This window comes from Dermacentor variabilis, chromosome 1 (assembly GCF_050947875.1).
Source record: "Dermacentor variabilis isolate Ectoservices chromosome 1, ASM5094787v1, whole genome shotgun sequence".
NCBI lineage: Eukaryota > Metazoa > Arthropoda > Arachnida > Ixodida > Ixodidae > Dermacentor > Dermacentor variabilis.
This window is the reverse complement of record NC_134568.1, coordinates 23,720,567-23,739,146: the sequence shown is the minus strand read 5'-3', so window position 1 is coordinate 23,739,146 and position 18,580 is coordinate 23,720,567.

Genomic DNA, 18,580 nt, shown 5'->3' with positions numbered 1-18,580 from the left:
TTATTCGTTTTGTTGACTGGATGTAACTGCAAACGGCATCAAAAACGTCCCTGTGGCTGCCCCCTATAACTGACGCACCGAAAGATAGTATAATTTCTGGTGATAACATTAACGGAGAAGTGCGCTTCGTCTTCGTCCTTTATTCGCACGTAATCCTCGCACGCACAGCGACGCGTGCTCCTTATCGCTCTTCATTTTTTTTTTTTTACTACAAATATGGGATGGTGTTTATTGTTACAATCATCCGCACTGAAGCGCTAGAGTTCTGAACGTGTAGCTTGGACAGATTTCGCACTTTCGCGGACCCTCTCTGCTCGCTCAGTTGATATAAAACCGTGTTAGTGTCCATTCATCGTCGTCGTAATTACGATATGTCTAATTATACCATCAATAATATGCAGATTCCAACAACTGATCCATTGAAATATCTTGCTGTGTATATCTCGTGACTTAACTTGGACCTGTCATGTTAACCACATAATAAATTCAGCAAATCGTACTCTACGTTATCTACGCAGTAACCTTTTCCTCGTTCCTCCCTCTATTAAACAACTTGCTTTTCTAACCTTTGTGTGGCCCAAGCTGGAGTATACCAATGCTATTCTTGACCCCACCCAAAATAACCTTGTTAACGCCCTCGAGTCGGTTCAGAACCGCGCGACACGATTATTCTGTCAACTTATTCGTAGAATTCAATCATCTCAGCAGTAAAAGCCCAAATAAACTTACCCTCTCTAGCCTCACGCTGGAGAATAGCACGTCTTAACCTTTTTCATAAATTCTTCCATTCTTTGCCTTTTGACAACCCGTTCATATAAAGAGCACATCGCATTGCCCGCACAGTGATCCTAACGAGTATATCGACACAAGCCGGCTATACCATGACTTTTAAGCGATCATTTTTTTTTTGCGCACAACGGGAGACTGGAATGGCCTACCCACCGAAGTTGCCACTATCATCGACCCGCTTGCATTCAAGTGACTCGTCGAAAATATCCCTTCGTAATTTTTAGTATCTTTCTATGTCACTAACCCCCACTCTCTCATGTAATGTCTCTACAAGAGACCTTGGAGGAAATAAATAAATAAATAAATAAATAGGAAATATAACGGAGCCGGGTACTGAGTACGAGCTCTATAGGGTGGAATAAACTATTTGTTATAATATGGCTTCTTTCATCGGCATTGTGGGAACACAGGCGCGAATATGGCATTTTTGTCGTAGAATTCACAAATGTTTCTGGTATTTCATCTTTCGTGAGAAAGAAAAAGAAAGAAATTATGCAAAAGGGAAAATAAAGAAGCAAGCCAGAAATAGAAGGAGAGCGGATACAGGGAACGTAATACGGTATGCAGCTCCACAATATGTATTATGAGTCCCCACTAAAGGGGTTAATGCGCTATGAACACACGGACAACAGAAGTAGAAACAGACAGGACACGCGCACACTCACAACTGACTTTTATTGGATGAAAGATCATTATATATATATATAGGCCTATGCTATAAAGGCCTATACGCTTCGAAGCCTATGCTATAAAGAAGAACACGCGTGTATGTGTTAACGATCCTTCCATTGTGCTTGCTGATTGTGAGGCGCAATTTCTAGACGCAAGACTGTGACGGCAGCGATTTTGGATGGCCTGTCGGCATGATGTCGTCATCTTGATTATTGTATAAATATATGTCATCTTTCACCTAATAAAATTCAGTTGTGAGTCTGCGTGCGTCCAGTCCATTTCTACTTCTGTTGTCAGAGTGTTTATAGCGCAGTAACCCCCGTATTACAAGATGAACTTCCACCTACACTGTAAACGAAAATAAACCCACCTGGAGTTTTTAACAGGTGATGTGCCCTAAAACCTCCCCTCCTCAAATATTTACTCCGATGTATGGGAGCAAAAGAGCGACATTCCCTCATTTCACTCCGCTGGTTAGCTGCGGGAGTATTAGGGCGACATGACGCGATTTTACTCCGCTTAAAAATCTTGTTCTCCCGTGAAACTCCGACAGGGAGTTTTAATAAACTCCCCTCCGCCGAAAGAGGTTGGTCACGTGGCGCTTCCCATGAGGCTGTGCGCCTCGCCAGCGACCGGGCGCATTCGGCGGAGTCAGCAGTGCTCATGGCTGACGGTTTGTTTACATTTGTGAAGTGTCGTTCCGTGACGTCGTTTCGTCAATTTGTTTCCCGTATTTCCTTCCAGAAAGTGTTATAGGCATGCCTGAAGCTCGCTGTTTCTCAGCTTCAAGTACGTTAGCTCTTATCACTTTGCTGACAACGATGAATGCAAGAGCGACGTTTTCAAGTGCGGAAAAAGGCTTAGGTATACCTCAAAGCTGCTCACTGGCTCGTGATGTCGGCTCAGGTTCTGACTGTGTTTTCGTGCTGCGTGACCCTGGCTTGTGTTCTTCACTACGTGAAGTACGACTTTTATGTCCTTTTGGGTACATGCTGACAACGTCCGGTGTAACGTTTGAAAGGACCACGTAGCAATGGCAACAGCAGCCACTGTTCGAGCGACGACGTCCGTGCTATAGTCGCACATGAATGGCGTACCCCAAGTTCGTTGCGGTGCTGTGTTGCCAGTGAAAAAGGTCGGAGTGCAAGCAACTGTTTTTATGTATCTGCGAACGGATATTCTCACCCGAAGAAAAACGGTAGGACATAAGTATGCGTACTGTAAATAAAGCTTCTTATTGAGCGATGTGCATCGAATTGTTATCGCGCATATAGGTTTTGGTTTTGGCTGTTGCTTCCGATATTGCATTAACATTACGCTCTATCCGAGACACTGATTTAGACGCATGCCTGCTGGCTCTGAGTTTAAGGATTCACTCGACAAATCAGCTATGTAGCTCCTTTTCACAACCGAGAGATATTGCTTGGACGCGGAGCAAGTGGTACGGTGTATAATATGTATGACTGCGCATTTTTCGGTGTTACGTCGGCTGCTGCGGGTCATGCTCACACGTAATAATTTGTTGCTACGCTACCACTATATCGCAAAAATTTAATTTTGCTATGAAGCAGACGCACTTACATTTTTCTTGCTTACTGTCTGTAGCGCACTACTTTTTGGCCGCGAACGCCGGCAGTGTGCGAAGTCGCTCCAGCACTCATAGAATGGCATGCTAATTGTGAAAATTTACGCCATTAACTTTTTTGTCACACTATTCTGAATTAACAGTTTTGTGTTGATTAAGGTATTCTGTTACTATCAGAGAGGCACATCTCGTATGAACGAGCATGTGAGTCGTAATTCTGAAAACAGCACAGCTGCTCCCTAGGCGGTTTCGAGGCACACAGTATCGTGGCTATATATACTGGCACCGTTGCTTCTTGAGTATCGCGTGTACGTGGATGTCTTTCAAATTTCTGCATTGGGCGTTTCTGAAATATTTATTTCAGAAACGCTCCGCGATGGAGGTAAACATATGCTCCCATAGTTCCCTGCAAAAGCTCTTTGATGGAGGTAAACATATACTCCCATAGCTTCCTGCAAGAGCTCTTCGATGGAGGTAAACATATGCTCCCATAGTTCCCCGCAAAAGCTCCGCGATGGAGGTAAACATATACTCCCATAGTTCCCTGCAAAAGCTCCGCGATGGAGGTAAACATATACTCCCATAGTCCCCCGCAAAAGCTCCGTGATGGAAGTAAACATATACTCCCATAAGTACATCCACAACCTCCGTTCAGCAGCGGAGTAAATCTTTTACTCCGCTTACCCGGAGTATATTAACCTCCCATCGGGGAATGCGATAGAGGACAAGTCATTTACTCCCATCTCGGATCATTTTTGCTAACAGTGTACTAGCCCAACTTGCCGCTCTGCTGCCACAATAAAGACCTTGTTCATCGTGTGCAATCATCTCGCTACCTTTAATAGAAGAGCGATGCTACTTGCAGACTCACATCGTCTCAAATTGCTAACGAGTGTTTCTCAAGCACGCCAGCTTGATATTTTACTTGTTTCGAATTGTCTGCGCATGCTAGGTAAAATAAAATATAAATAAATGAAGCTTATGTGCCTTGTTAACGAGGGTTATAATCTCTTCATCAACTGTGTATATCAATATTCCAGGTGAGTGCCCTCAACGCTGTACTCTTCGCCTGTAGTTCGACAAAAATTAAAGATTGCGACCGTATACCGGGCTGTTTTTCCTCAGGCGTGTCCTACAAAGAACAGCGGCCCTCTTTTACGTGAAGTCAATTAGACCCGACAGCAACGTAATAATATATGCGGTAGCTGCTCAAAAAAATAAAGCGACGAGGACGGGGCATGGCTTATAACTGCCGTATGTTTCTCAAAATCCGAAAGTTCACTAAAAACTGTTGCGAATGAGTCTTACCCTATGCGTTGTATATTCGCATCCTTGCATATCGCGCTATCATAAGAAGCCCGCAAGAAGGGTTGAAATGAATCATAAGTGCGTGTTTCAATTAGTCAGCACACACACACACACAAATACACACACATTATATATATATATATCTATACGTATCTATATACATATATATATATATATATATATATATATATATATATATATATATATATATATATATATATACATTGCCACTTGAAGCAGTTGCCACTTTCCGCTTATTATTGTTTACTGAAGTCATCTGGAACCTATTCTTTCCAGTCTAGGCTATAATCACTAAGCTGATAGATCAGTAAGACTCCGTACGATGCTACGCTAGTATGGGCCGTATACCACTTGGTGATCAAACAGTGCGATTCAGTTGGTCTTATGTAGAGACAGTTGTCCTATAGACACTAATTTAGGAAAACACAAAGAGTAAGGCGCTATTTACTTGCCTGTTCTTTTGCAAACTGTGCATTTACCTCTGCAAATATTTTTGCTGCAATATATCTACAAGTTTTATTTCCTACAACCTGCCTCCTGCTTCATCAACGCCGATTGTCACCTTGAAGATACTTGATCAGCTTGAAGGAGACAGAACAAGCTTTAATCATGTCTTTGCGGCGTCTTCCAACGGGAAAAAGAAACATGGAACATCCTGCCGTCGCTGTTCCAGTTGTTGAAAGTAGTGACCCTTTCATACGTCTCCAGCCAGCTTTCCGGGTCCAAAAATGTTGATTCGCGCAACGTCGGTGGCTCCCTAGACTGCTGCAGCAGAATCTGTGTTAGCAGCACCGGCTGTCATTGTGGCTGCAGTCTTGGCCGTGCACTTCCTATTCTTCTTGGGAATAAGTCCGTAGTCCGGGCTCTGGTTTCGTAGCCTGAGGCTAGCTCGATGGTCCGAGATGACATTGGTGTTGTCTTCGTGGTTAGGGCTTGAATCACGGGTTTGCGGGGGCATCCGGTACATGAACGCAAAGTACCTTCACCAGACGTCACGATGTAGGGACGGTGAAGAACACACTAGCGAAAACTATATCACGAGACACTCTTAATTGGACGAACTTGTGCCACTAAAAGCAAGTGACATTCTAAAACGTGATCAGCGGCTCTAGCCTGGTCAGGCGCGTCGGTTTTACAGCGGAGCTATCTGAAGGTAGTTTCCAGCGTTTTGTGATGTGTGTAGCAAAAAGGACGGCGGCGTCTATGGAGCTAAAATATCTTAAGCATAAGGCAAAATTGTATCAGCGTGTGTGTCCCAGCTGCGTTTGAGGCCAGATGTGTCAAAACCGGTGATGAATGATGGATGATAGTTTGATGCGTTGTTATCTACGAAAACAACGACAACGCGCCGGTGCACCCTATGCCTTCCCGACGACAGGCGAGAGCCTTGCCGTGGAATGTTCCGACGCGTGCGCCGTAAAGGCTGGGGCCGGAATCGTTGCCACCGTACACGTTCATCCCGTAACATCACAGAGGGGCCTTGAAGACTTTATGATCGATACATTTGAGTGGATCCTCCGAGTGGACACCAATCCCATCGTCATTGTGGGTGACTGTAACGTCGACGTGTCTCGTCGCGACGAAAAGTGGTTCCTTTCGTTCCTCTTGGAAAGGTTCGGCCTTCAATGTTACACCAAGACCGATGTCTCCACGGTGCGCCATCATTGATGCATAGACCTAACTTTCGCTAAGAACATCTCCAGTGTCGTCACAGAGCCCATGGCCGGAGAAGCTGTATATGGCTAAAATCTGAAAAAAAAAATGTGTCCGAGATCTTGACAAAAACATATCATCGTGTGGATTGATGCTGGTGATAGCGCAGGAAAGGTCCAAGCTCAATGGCACATAACCCTGTGGGCTCGCGAATCTGTAACGCGCCCTTGAACTACCCTCGTCACACTTGGGACCCAAAGAGGTTCTAGGCACAAGGGGAGAACACATATTTTTGAAATAAAATGTTTTGTACAACTTTTTCAAAAAGGACTATTAAAAATTCTTGGTGCCAAACGCGCAAGTGCGCTATTGCCGCTGCTCGCGCGTTCGTCGTCGCCGTCTTCTTCCGCAGCTGGCTCCGTTGTGCAAAAAACTATCATCAGCAGCATGGTATGGTATGGTATTCCTTATGCGATGGCGCACACCCACTGTGGGGGATTGGCCAAGATTTGGATGAAATTAGGCTATCTTTATTAAAAAACTGAAAATGGTAAAGCAAACTGGAGGAAATGAACAAAAATAAAATGTTTAAGAATTCAAGACAATCTCTTTGTAGCAATTATAAAATCCTCCACGGTTGAGCAAATATCCCTGTGGCACTGTCCAAGAGAGGAGGCTCCTAGAGAAAGGATATTTATAATTGAAAAGCTCAAACCAAGCTGTGTAAATCTTGATTCTAGATTTTTTCCTAAAGAAGTGAAACGGCGGCAGAATATGAAAAAATGATCTATTGTTTCATCTTCTCCACAGACTGGGCACAGAGGGGAGGGCACCAGACCAGCCCTGTGACGATAGAAGTTTAATTTTGGTATTCGACAACGTAATTGGGTAAAGATGACTTCAGTTTTTCTGGTGTGAAAGGAATTTTTAGGCCAAGGGAATAAGAGGTGTCGATATTCTGAAAAATTTGCTACAGCTGGGTTCAAGAAGTCTTGAGTAATTGTATATCTCCTGAATCTAGTAGTCGTCAGGTAAGCTATTGTAGGAAGTAATGGTAATACAGGGCCACTGAGGGCCGCTCTCGCGAGACTGTCAGCCATTTCGTTCATGACTAATCCTTTATGTCCAGGCACCCAAAGCAATCTAATTAAATTTATGTGGGCAGGCACTAGAAAATGAAATGTACGTAAAAGGTTAGTGACACCATTTGCTGTGAGCGAGGAACATAAGGATAAAGAATCTGTTATAATTACTACCGCCGATGTTGACAGATTTAGTTTGCGTAAGGCTAGGACTACAGCCAGAAATTCAGCCAAAAATACGGAATAAAAGTCCGGAATCCTGATTTCAAATGACCAGTTTAGAGAGGGAGAGAAAATGCCAATGCCAGATTTTTCTTCACACTGTGAGGCGTCTGTCGCAATGACCGTACTTATAGATAAACTCAATAAATGATCCTGTAATAAGCCGTTCAATATATTATAAGGGAGATGTTTTGCATTATTTGTGTCGATGTCATCAAATATAATTTCTAGGTTCTCTCGCACATCACAAATAGGCGGTACCTCCCAGAGACGTACATTTAAGGGATTTATCAATGTTTGTACGAAGACGACCTGTGGTGTATGAAAACGATGCCAGTGTACTCCGAAGAAAAGTGCAGGCTGGGAAATGAATATGTATTTCAATCTTCTAATAGGGGATTCATACAATTTCAAGACTGTTTGCACCGTCAGTAACCGAAATCTAGACAATATTGAAGGCAACCTGACTTCTTGGTGTAATATGTAATTGGCAACATATTTCGGTAATCCGCAACACAGTCGTATGGCTTCCCGCTCAAGTAGAACAAGGGGACGTAATTTATAAGCTGGGGCACCAGAAAATAAAACACATCCAAATTCTAAAATGGGCCGCACATACATTTTGTATATCGTTAAAAGTGGATCTCTCCGCATTCCGGACCGACTATTGCACAGCTTACGTAGCATGCCAACTGCTCGTACTCCTTTTTTAACGATATGGTCAATATGGCCGAGCCAGTTGAGGGAACCGTCATATACTACACCTAAGTATTTCACCGACTCCACTTGAGGTATAGTCTCGAGGCGATAGGATATCGATATATTAACGGGATTGTTAAGAGGGAAAACCAATATCGAGGATTTTCTTACGTTAAGTGAAAGGCGAATTTTGTTTAACCAGGTTTCTATGTCGTTGAGGTAGTTTTGTAGTCGATAATATAGAGAGTGAATATCACTGTAGGTAGCAGCTTGCAGGGATTTCTGGATCGCCTGGGGGTTGGTTAGACGTATAAAGCCTCCATTTGAAGGAACCAGAGCCACCGGGATGTTGCTCACACCACTGCGGATGAACAAATCTAGAGGTAATTCATCCGTTGGAATAGAGGCCGCCCATGGGGACAAACCCCTGCCTGGGGAGTTTTTAGACATCAGCCCAGGAAGAAGGTGGCGTTAGAATTAGTGAGAGCTCAAGAAATAAGATTAGTAAAGCCTAATATCACCCAAAACCTGGCCAAGTGACAGAAGCCGCAGCGAGCGAGAAGGAACCTTCGAGAGAGCGGAGCTTCTAGAGTTCACTATAGCTTCTTCTTCATAGCTCGTGACTCTTCAGCTTCCCTTTTATGATGACCGGCAACAGAGCTAGCCGTCGTCTTCCACGGCTAGCTCTGTTGCCGGTCATCATAAAAGGGAAGCTGAAGAGTCTGTCGAATTCAATAAGACGCTCATATACGGATGCGGGAACCTTATAAACCATGTAGGTAAAATTTGGTTTTTTTTTCAATTAGGAACGACGTAATCGTCGGTTAAAATTGCGCTGTAGCTCCGCCCCCCGTCGAATGCCGCGCGCTGCTGCTGACGCTGATGATGCGAGCGCAGACCGGAAACCGCGGTGTTGTGACGTCAACTTTAGTGTTTCGTTCCTTCGCAGCCTGCGTGACCGTGCCTGACCGTGCTGGTTTCTGCGTGCGTGCCATCGTAATCTGCTTCGATCGACCCTGCATTCCTTTGTTGGTGTGTCTGCGTGTATGTAGAGTGGTAGTCAACGTGCGTTTGCATGTGCTGGAAAGCCGGCGCACGCCAGGACGCTACGCTCCCCCCTTCTCTCGCGCACAGCGAGAAACCGACCGTCTCACGTAGCCGACGGAATTCGCCGCCTTTACGACTTCGGTTACGAGTAGTGTGCGGATGGCGCACAGATGAAGCTCACTACACATACTGCATGAACCGGGAAGCTTTTCACGCGTTTAAACCGTCTTTGTAGATTGCCGACAGCTTTGGACAGCGCACAAATGCCGACGATCGCATCCCCGCTTACGTTCCACGAGGAGGCATGCAGGAACACAACACTACACTAGTTTGACCGGAAACGAGCTCACTAGATCGGCGAAAGATCGGCGAGATCACTAGATCGCTTTGCAAAAAACATACTCACCAAAGAGCATTTCCAACACGAGGAGATCCCAAGACATCGCTTTCGTTCGCTTCGAAAGCACTGCTCGCACCAGCATCGTTTGCTTCTTCGAGAGGCCGGCTCTTCGCAATCGGCTCGTACATGTAGGGAGTAACGCCGAACTCCTCAGAAAAACGCAGTCTCTCTAAATTTTCCATTACCCCTTAATTTTCCATTCCAGCACCAAACTACCTGGCACTGCGCTTCATGTGTAGCGGCAGCGGTCGGTCACTAGAGTTCACGTCACGAGGCGCCCGACCAATCACAGGCGGAAACGAGACGCGCGAGCTGGCCGTGTCCGCTGCTGCACTTTTCGTCGAAATAAAATGTATTTGCGCTTTCTTTCGCTCAATTTCGATACGATATTCGAATTCGGAGGGTTGAAAACCATTATGTACACATGTTCACTCATTCTTTCTGGAAAACCTTTCAGCTTCCCTTTAAAGCGTAGAATTTCACAAAAAAGCGTTTGACCAAGTCAAACGCTCCCAAATCCTCATTCGGCTTCAAAACTTATGGGTGGGAGAGAAGGCCTACGTGTACATCCGTAGCTTTCTCACAAATAGAACGGCAGAGCTCGATCTTGGCGACCTTAGATCCAACACCATAACGCTAGGAAGTAGCGGCACACCTGCGAGCGATTCTGCGAGCGATTCTGCGGCATCGAGCAGCCACCACAGCGTTGTCAAAGGCAGCACGGCGGCAGGTTGGACACTGCAAGGGTCAAATATTAAGCAGCCATCCCTGCGGGGCTTACATTTAGGAAAACATCTAAGGAACTCTTCGTTGAATCTACACCTCCCTTAAGGGCGGCAACGAGTCTGAAAGTGCACAGGCCGATTGAACCCAATTGGCCCGAAAGAATTCACCAATTGTCCACTTACAGGTAACCATGGCGGGCTCATATGCTCGCTAACGAACAACATGTCGTTACAGTAGTTGGCAACGATTCTCCCTTGTCTTCTGACACGTGCTGCTGCGTGTCATCTTGTCCTGTAGAATCTGCGGCATGCAAGCAGTCGTTTGCAAACCCTTGCTGCGGGCTATGCAGATAGCAATTCTTGAACAAGGTATTGGAGCAAGTCTCAACATTTCCCATCTTGTTTTGCAAAGGTTCATTGCGAAATATCCTTCGATCCCGCTGGAACACTCACACGCTAAATAACCGATACGTGAACTGTAACGGTCGATTCACAGTATAACGTATAGAATGGACGATGTGCACATACTAAACATTACCTGCTCAAAGAGGCCAGTTGTGCTGCTGTGTGCGATTCTTACGCGTCGAACAGCCTCCGCTGCCTCACCGAAGGGCAGCGTGGACACAAGTCCTGGCACTGTGGCAGTAGAAAACAAGCCATCTATCACTCCGCATGGCACTTGTGTAACAAATTCATCTAGAAGGTTTGCACTCAGTCTAGGGGCTGTACAGAAGCGGTTATGAAATTATAAGTGCCGGGGCAGCCAGGCGACGGGAAGCCAATAGTTACTAGCGAAATAATTAATTTTGGTAGGGAAAACCAGGGAACGATACCGTTCCCTTACAATAAATTTTTGTCAAACTTATACGTGAATTCGTTATCAACACTCACTTACTCTTTACCGGTTTTTTTATGAAACAGTCCAGCCTTCATGAGCTGCTATTCCCAAATACAATGTTCACGGGCTAAGTTGTGATTATGTTTCTACACAATATTTTGAGTGATGCAATGAATCAGCAACGCAAACTAGAGCAACTTGACCACTGGCTCAACTGGTTTTGTTTTCTTTCGCGTTGCGTACGTTGCGCCAAGGCGAATAATGTATGGCGAATGCTTCAGCTGATTTCACATGCGGTTGGGCAGACACAATAGCACCACCGATGAAGGGCATGCTGCTGAAAGAGCGGCCATACATAACCACCATAAGGTGTTTCCATTAGCGCCTTCCCGTAGGTTGTACAGTTTCCGCGAAGCAGAAATATTGACTTGCATATTTGCTATGTTTGTACAATGTACTATATTGTCTAAACTGTACTGTGCTATAGGTCAACGGATAGGAAACAGTTTACAGAACACGCCCTAGAACAGAGCCCTGTGGTATGGTACTTTTTGCATAATTTGTGCTGAGGAAATAAAGCCTTTTATTACAACACATCACCGTCTGTTAGGAAGCTACAACGTAAATATGTCAAAGTATTCTCCTATAGACATATACTTGCGAAGTTTGCATACCAAAATGCCATCATAAACTCTGTAAAATTCTTTATGGAGAAATATTGCGACTGCGATTCGACTGTTCTGGAGTTGTCGATTCTCTTGGAGAGAACAAAATCCGCGTTAAAGGTTGGCCTACCACGTCTGGAGTTATGCTGGTAGTAGTGCTGATATTATACTTAATTACAAGGTACTTTATATATTTACAGAATATTTTCTCGAAAATCTCCTTGTGTTTATTGTCTTTGATGGAAGCTAGTATGGCACTTGGAAAGCACAGGAACAATGGGCTCTATCGACAGCGCCATCTCGGAGGATCGCGTGGCAGCAGGAGGCGCTGTTGGATCTGGAGGACAATCCCAATTGCTGTCCCCCAGATTTTGGACCTTGCCGTTGGGTGCGGGAGTTGGCCGAAGTTGAGGAGGACTTTGAGATGAAAAACTGGAGGTTTATTTACATTATTTACAGTGAGAGCACAAAGAAAAATAACAGTCATAAAGTCATTACGGGCCGGCAGCAATTCGGATGCTGCAGCCCGTGGCAAGAAGCTCGAAAGAGATGAATGAAGGAATGATTGTCTGCTGCTCTCGGTCTCTGGCTTTTAGCCCCTTCAGTGCCTCGAAGTCGCGTCCCGTTCGGTCAATCGGCGAGCCCGCTCAGGTAGCGTCATTTTCGGCCAATCGGCGAGCCCGCTCAGGTGTCGTCATTTTCGGCCAATGGTAGGCGCCCAAGCGAGTGTACGTCACATTCGGCTCAGAGGGTCACTCCTTGGGCGCCAGATGTCCGAGGGATTACTTGTCTGCGGTATAGCCTTCCTGGTCTGCAACTGCCGTCACAAAGGCGGACGGGGGAGATTGCTGCCAGTGCTTCACGGTGCATTGCAGCCGTCTTGCCTCGCGTCTTGCAAGCGCTCAGAGGGGCCAGGCGGTTTGTTCTCGAGCGACCTTTCAGAGCCGCAAAGCAGCTTTGCTCGGGACCTACGTTGCCTGGAACCGTGCCAGGCTCCCACTACACTTTCGGGAAGAGTCAAGCAGTGAATAGTCCCACATGCGGCGCACGAGGTGGGGGACGCCAACTTGTTTGGACGTGCTGCGCCTCGGGAACGTGGTAGAAGTGCTTCTGCGTTCCTTACTTAGGTGTGGCGCGATTCCATCTGGTCTGGTGAACTCGAAGTAGGCTCAGGAAAATGTCCCGTATCTAACAGCGCCCAACAGCAGAGCCGCCGTCGCCACCCTTGACGACCACGCGTAGGTGGAGCGGGCTGCAATGTTAGGAAGGCACGCTTAGTTCGGAACACCGCTTCCGCCGTGTCTCCCTTCTGACCAGCAGAACATGTTCGGGGCATGCCTGTCTTTGTCATCATCCTTATCTTGCTGCGGTCAGTACATCCCCTAAGTGGTTAAACCATGCCCCTGCAGGCCACCTTCGAATACTTGTGGCACAAAACTGAAGACGGCAGCGCAAGGCAATCACTCTCTGGGCTAGAACTGCTTCTTTTGACTAGCGCGGCCATACTTTATCAGTTACACGCCTGAGCGGAGTCAAGGTCACTGCTGCGCAGCTGTCCCACGATAATGGCAAGGTGAAGCATGCGACAGTGGTTACGAAGGACGGTTACCAATGTGGCAGTACACAGGTGGATGGCAATCTATGGCAGCCCAAGCTTACTGGAAATTTTTTTTCGCAGGTAAAACAGATGCGCACGCTTTCCTTAAACAAGCTATGTCTCGTCTTAGTACAGTTCTCAACAATTACCAAGCGCCCTGTCTGTCCCTTGTGAGGAACCCAAGGTGCGATGCTCGCGAGCGCCAGTGGCCTCGGAGGTCACATGGGAGCACTTTTGCTTCGTTGCAATTTCGGAGGTTGTGGGCAATACTGTAAACTACAGATACCAAGTCGTGCAGTATGAAGTGCCCTGAGCAGGTCGCAACATTTTCCCTCGTGTTTTGCGCGAGCTTGGGGTGGGGGGAGGTGGTCATCTAACACTGCTGAAAGAATCCAATAACTAAACGACGGTTTATTCTGTTAGCCTTTAATTTAGTGTGCGAAAAATCAGTGTATGAGAAAGCCTTGCGTTGAAAACTACAGTAAACCTCGAGACAGCACTGGCGATCGAAGGAAGAGCCCAGTGAGCCTCAATAACACACATTCTACTTTTTGCTCTATGTTTCCGCTTCTAGGCCCCCCAAAAAAGGTCGATTCACGTGACCGACCAAATTCTGCAGACGAGCATTAGGTGGCAGAGTGGTGCCACATCAATGCCTATACACAAGGACGAAGCAGATAAACTGCTGGAGGATCAATTCGTTGCGGCTAGGTCATGACATCCTCGCCCGCTATATTTGCTCCCTTGTACGAGTCCAGCTTAACGCACTGGCGTAAAGAAGAAGTATATTAAAGATGTCACCGTGCCGTTGGTCGTAGCCAGCTTTATATTATGCTCCCAAGGCGCACCAGTGATAGATACCGGCAGTGTAGCCGCCCTTGTGGCCAAGCTGAAGTGTTTCAGAATGATTACTAGCCGAGTTTGTTCGTAGGACGACATATCTTGTGGCAGAGAGCGGGAAAACGACTAAAATCAGGGAAGCAGACGGCACGGCCGATGGGTAGTTCCGTGCATTTGTGGCCAAATACTCATGCGTGTATCATTCTGAGAACCGGGGAAGGAAAGAACTGTCGGGCCCTTTTGCCACAGCACGCTTTAATCTGAGACACAAAAAGCATTGCTTTCCTTCTTACAATATTCCGCAGGATGTGGAGGCTGAGAATGAATAGAGGAAAGGAAAAAGGGTTGGAGGTGAGTGTTATGAGATAAAGTAGGAATGGCCGCAAGCCCATTAAGAATATATAGCTTAGACGTCGGCGCGCTTCTCAATTCAAGACATTCCGGCAGACGGGCAGACAGCGGCCAATAACTTTTTCTTGGGCGAATTGGTGTTTGCTAAGCGACAAGGTGTTGTAGCGAAAAAAAACTGAAAGAAAGAAAGATTCTAAAGGGCCGACAGAAAGGAAAGAAAGACGGCACACATTGGTCTTTCAGCAGCTGTTAGCGTTAAGTTTTCTACGTGTGGGGTAGCACGTTTGTCCGCACTTAGCCAGACAGGAGAGTCCATAGGATCGCTTTGCACAGTTAGCTGTTCGAAGTCAAGTCGGCGATGCGGGGCAACTCGGTCAACGCGAAAATTCCGTGTTTGATGACCTCCAGACTGACGCCGTTGTAACTGAGGGCTGTGTGAAGTTGGCCAAGCATAATGCCGGTGTAGATGGTCCAGGGCTTGTGGAGCGGCTTCTAAAACACTTGAAACAACTTTGACCTTGGGCCCTATAACGTCAAGCATTCAAATATGTTTTTATTCCAATCTCCTGACGTCCGATTTGCGTAACCACCGACGCAAGCATCGGGTGGTGATCCACAGGGTTGTCTGAACAGACCAATCAAACGCTCTCTTCGTTTATAGGAGGTCACTTTTGTTTGCTTTAAAAGCGAATAACATTGCCTACACTGAGCGGCTTGTCTTATCGGAATGGCTGACAAGAGGCGAGGAGCACGCTCAAGTCTCAAGTGCAGAGGCATTCGATGGGGCCGAGCCAGTGCACTAAAAATCGATAACCGGATGAAGAGGGTGGGGCCGGCGTCTGGGATTGGTCCGCTTTCCCTTACTTAGCTTGCAGTGGCTGGTCGAAAATCGCGACGGCACGCAACGGAAGGTTAGGAATGCCGCTAAAACGAATCCTCAGTAAAGAACAGTTGGCATAACGAGGTTGTAAACATGCCGAAAGTGCTCGGAAACATTACACGGCCACGCAAAAAGCTTTATTGTATGCAAATTAACCCATGCTCTCCGGCAGGTGCGAGTAGCCAGTACCTGAGCGGTCGGCGGCAGCCATCTTTTATTCGTTTCGGAAAGGGACAGCCTGCGGCTATTAGAAATGAAATTCAGTTTTGTTCGGCATATTAATGCACCACTTACGCGTGCACGTCACTTTGACGTGTGAGTTCTCGCGGTTTTATGACGCCGCCTGGCAGGCAGGTGAAGTGGGTGCTACCCGAAGCCTTTTCACCAATATCCGAGGGCTAATGGCGAAAAGGCGTGGAATCAAAAATGACTATTTCTCTTTTGTTCTTTCCAATCATGCATAATCAATGAGTTAACGTCATATAAGGTGGGGACCTATCGCAGTTTCCGTGACATCGCGTGACAGACAGGCGAAGTGGGGGTGGTCCAAAAAACATTTTGACCAATCGCGGAGAGCTAATTGCAGGATTAGAATACAAAAGTTTGTAATAGCTTTACGTTATAGCGCCCTTTGTTAAGAAATGAGGAATCATACAGTAGGAACATGCGGCCGGAATGGCGTGGTTATTATGTTTAGGGGATCCGATGATGTAGCGAGCCCACCCTTATGTATTTGCTGTTTATGGATGCGGGCACGATAAAGCGACCACTGTGGCCTTCGTGGGACGAGCTGAAACGCTGCAGAAAGAATGGGATTGGGGCCAGCGTTGTTTCTGCATAATATATTAGTCAAACAAGTCACTATACAATGACCGCCTTTTAAAAAATTCTGGGGTTGCACGAGCCATAACCGCGACCTGATTATGAAGAATACCGTAGTAGCATTAATTCGTATTAATTCTGACCACCTGAGGGGTTCTTTAACGTGCTCCCAGTGCATGCTGCGCGGGCACATTTGCATTTCGCCCCCATCGAAATGCAGCAGCTGCGGCCGGCGTTTCATACTGGCCACTTTTTCACTGCTACCAAGAACTCATTATACCATATAGAGGAGCAACGTGTTAGAAGTGTTGCTTTCGAACAGTATTTTTATGCATTAACGCAGCACTGCGGTCACTTGCGGGTAATTTAATTGAACACGCACAAACAAGCATACAAAAAAAAATCAACCTGATAAACAAATATTGTTTATATAGTTTAAAAAAAAGCTATTAAAATCACCTCTTCAAGCCTCAACGTTTATAATAATTTAGTACGTTAGTCGGCACTAGAGGAGAAACGGATTTTAAAAATATATTAAGCACTCGTCTTTATCTAAAGACAATCTACACACCTGAATTGAAGATACGTGCTATAACGGTACCGCAGCAAATCGCGCGTTTAATGTGGGCGTTTAATCGCGTTGTCTAGCTCAATAATATATTTTCGTTTCCTTGGCTGCTAAAACGCGACAGTGCAGTTATTTCATTGACAGTTTGAACACAAAGGGAGTCGAAGGTGCCCCTGATGCTCATTGACCAATGAAGTATGACAACGATTGAGAGTAGCTTACATGAAACATTTTTCAATTAATTTATTTAGTTACTGGTTTCCTTATTCATATTTTTTTTTGGCTGACGGTGGAGGGGGGGGGGGGGGGCTTATTTCGTACAGTTCCCGAAACTTATGCGCTTTGCTATCTCGAATTATGTGTGCAGTTATAACGGTATTGATCATGTTGGAAATTCAGAGGTCGCAAGGAACTTGCTATTTCCTATACTTGACAAAATTATCCGGAATGTGAAAATATTGTGTAATCAAGTGCGTGCAGAATACTCACAAACTACTTTCCTTGCAATTTACGCTTTCCAAACAGCCAAAAGAAAACTCCAGCAACCTATTTGCGGCCCGTTGGCAGCTAGAGATTACATGGCGTAAAGATGTGGGCACGCAATTTTTTTACTCTTAATTGGCTAACTGGTGCATGCTTACATGTTCCGTGACCCCGAGGAGCATGTCGTAAAATAGGAAGGAAAATTCCGGTATTATACTGCGTCAGACAGCGAAACCACATCAGGCAACAGCCGTTATCAGACAATTCTTTTGGCATTCAACTAAATTATGCATTTCGTTAGATTGTCGCATCTTTGTTTTTTTTAATTCGGGTGTTTTCAGAGCCAAATACACGTTCTGATGATGAGATACGCCATAGAGAGGAGGCTTTAGTTTATATTTGACCGAGTGGGGTTTGTTGACGTGCACCCAAGGCCCGATACATGACCGTTCTAGTTTGCCGCCCCCAACGGGAAGCGGCTGCCTAGGCCAGGATCGAACCGGCGACCTCGCACTCAGCAGTGCAACACCATAGCCACTGGACTACCACAGCTGGTTACTATCTACTACACTCGCTGACGGCTGTCGTGCGATAGGAACCGAAGGCTACGGGGAATGAATTTCTGCCCACGTATTCGTATGCAGTGTAGTCCGGACGAGTATGGCGCCGGTTTCGGCTTTGCTTTTTCCGGCATTGCATAACTCCGTTATTTCAGTGATGGACTAGGATATTATTTCGGCGTGAATTTCAGAAGGTAATCGATATTTATGCAGTCGACGTGTATCGACTTCTGAACAGCAAGCAACGCAGCTTGCGTCGGAGCCTCGCAGTGGCCGTGTTATGCCGGCGTTGGTTCGGACGCGTGACGTGACGCCGGCGCTGCATAAGTCAGCCCTCTTGCTCGTTCGTGTACACGTCGACGATTGCGATTTCTCCAGACGCGGTCGCCTGGTTTCCACGTGCATGGCGCGAAAACTTGTTTTGTTCGCCTCGACAGTCTTTCGATGTTTATGTTGGTCATCAGCCCCTCGGCAAAGCTGACAGGCGGGACAGCAAGCGACGAATACACACCAGGAGGCTCGGGCGCCATTTTGACTTTGACGGACGCGCAAAACGGGCGATTTTTTCGCTTGTGTGAAAACTCGACAGGGCAAACTGATAAGTACAGTAAAATAGGAGTCGCTTGCAGGTTTAATGTTATCTATTGTTTCAAATTGTGTGTTGTAAAAAAAACAAAATATTATTGTCTCTTTTGAACGTAAGAAAACGTCAACAGAACTGCGCGACTTCTTCCTGCAGCCGTGCAAGAGGCGCGCTTTCGATCCGCAGCCTT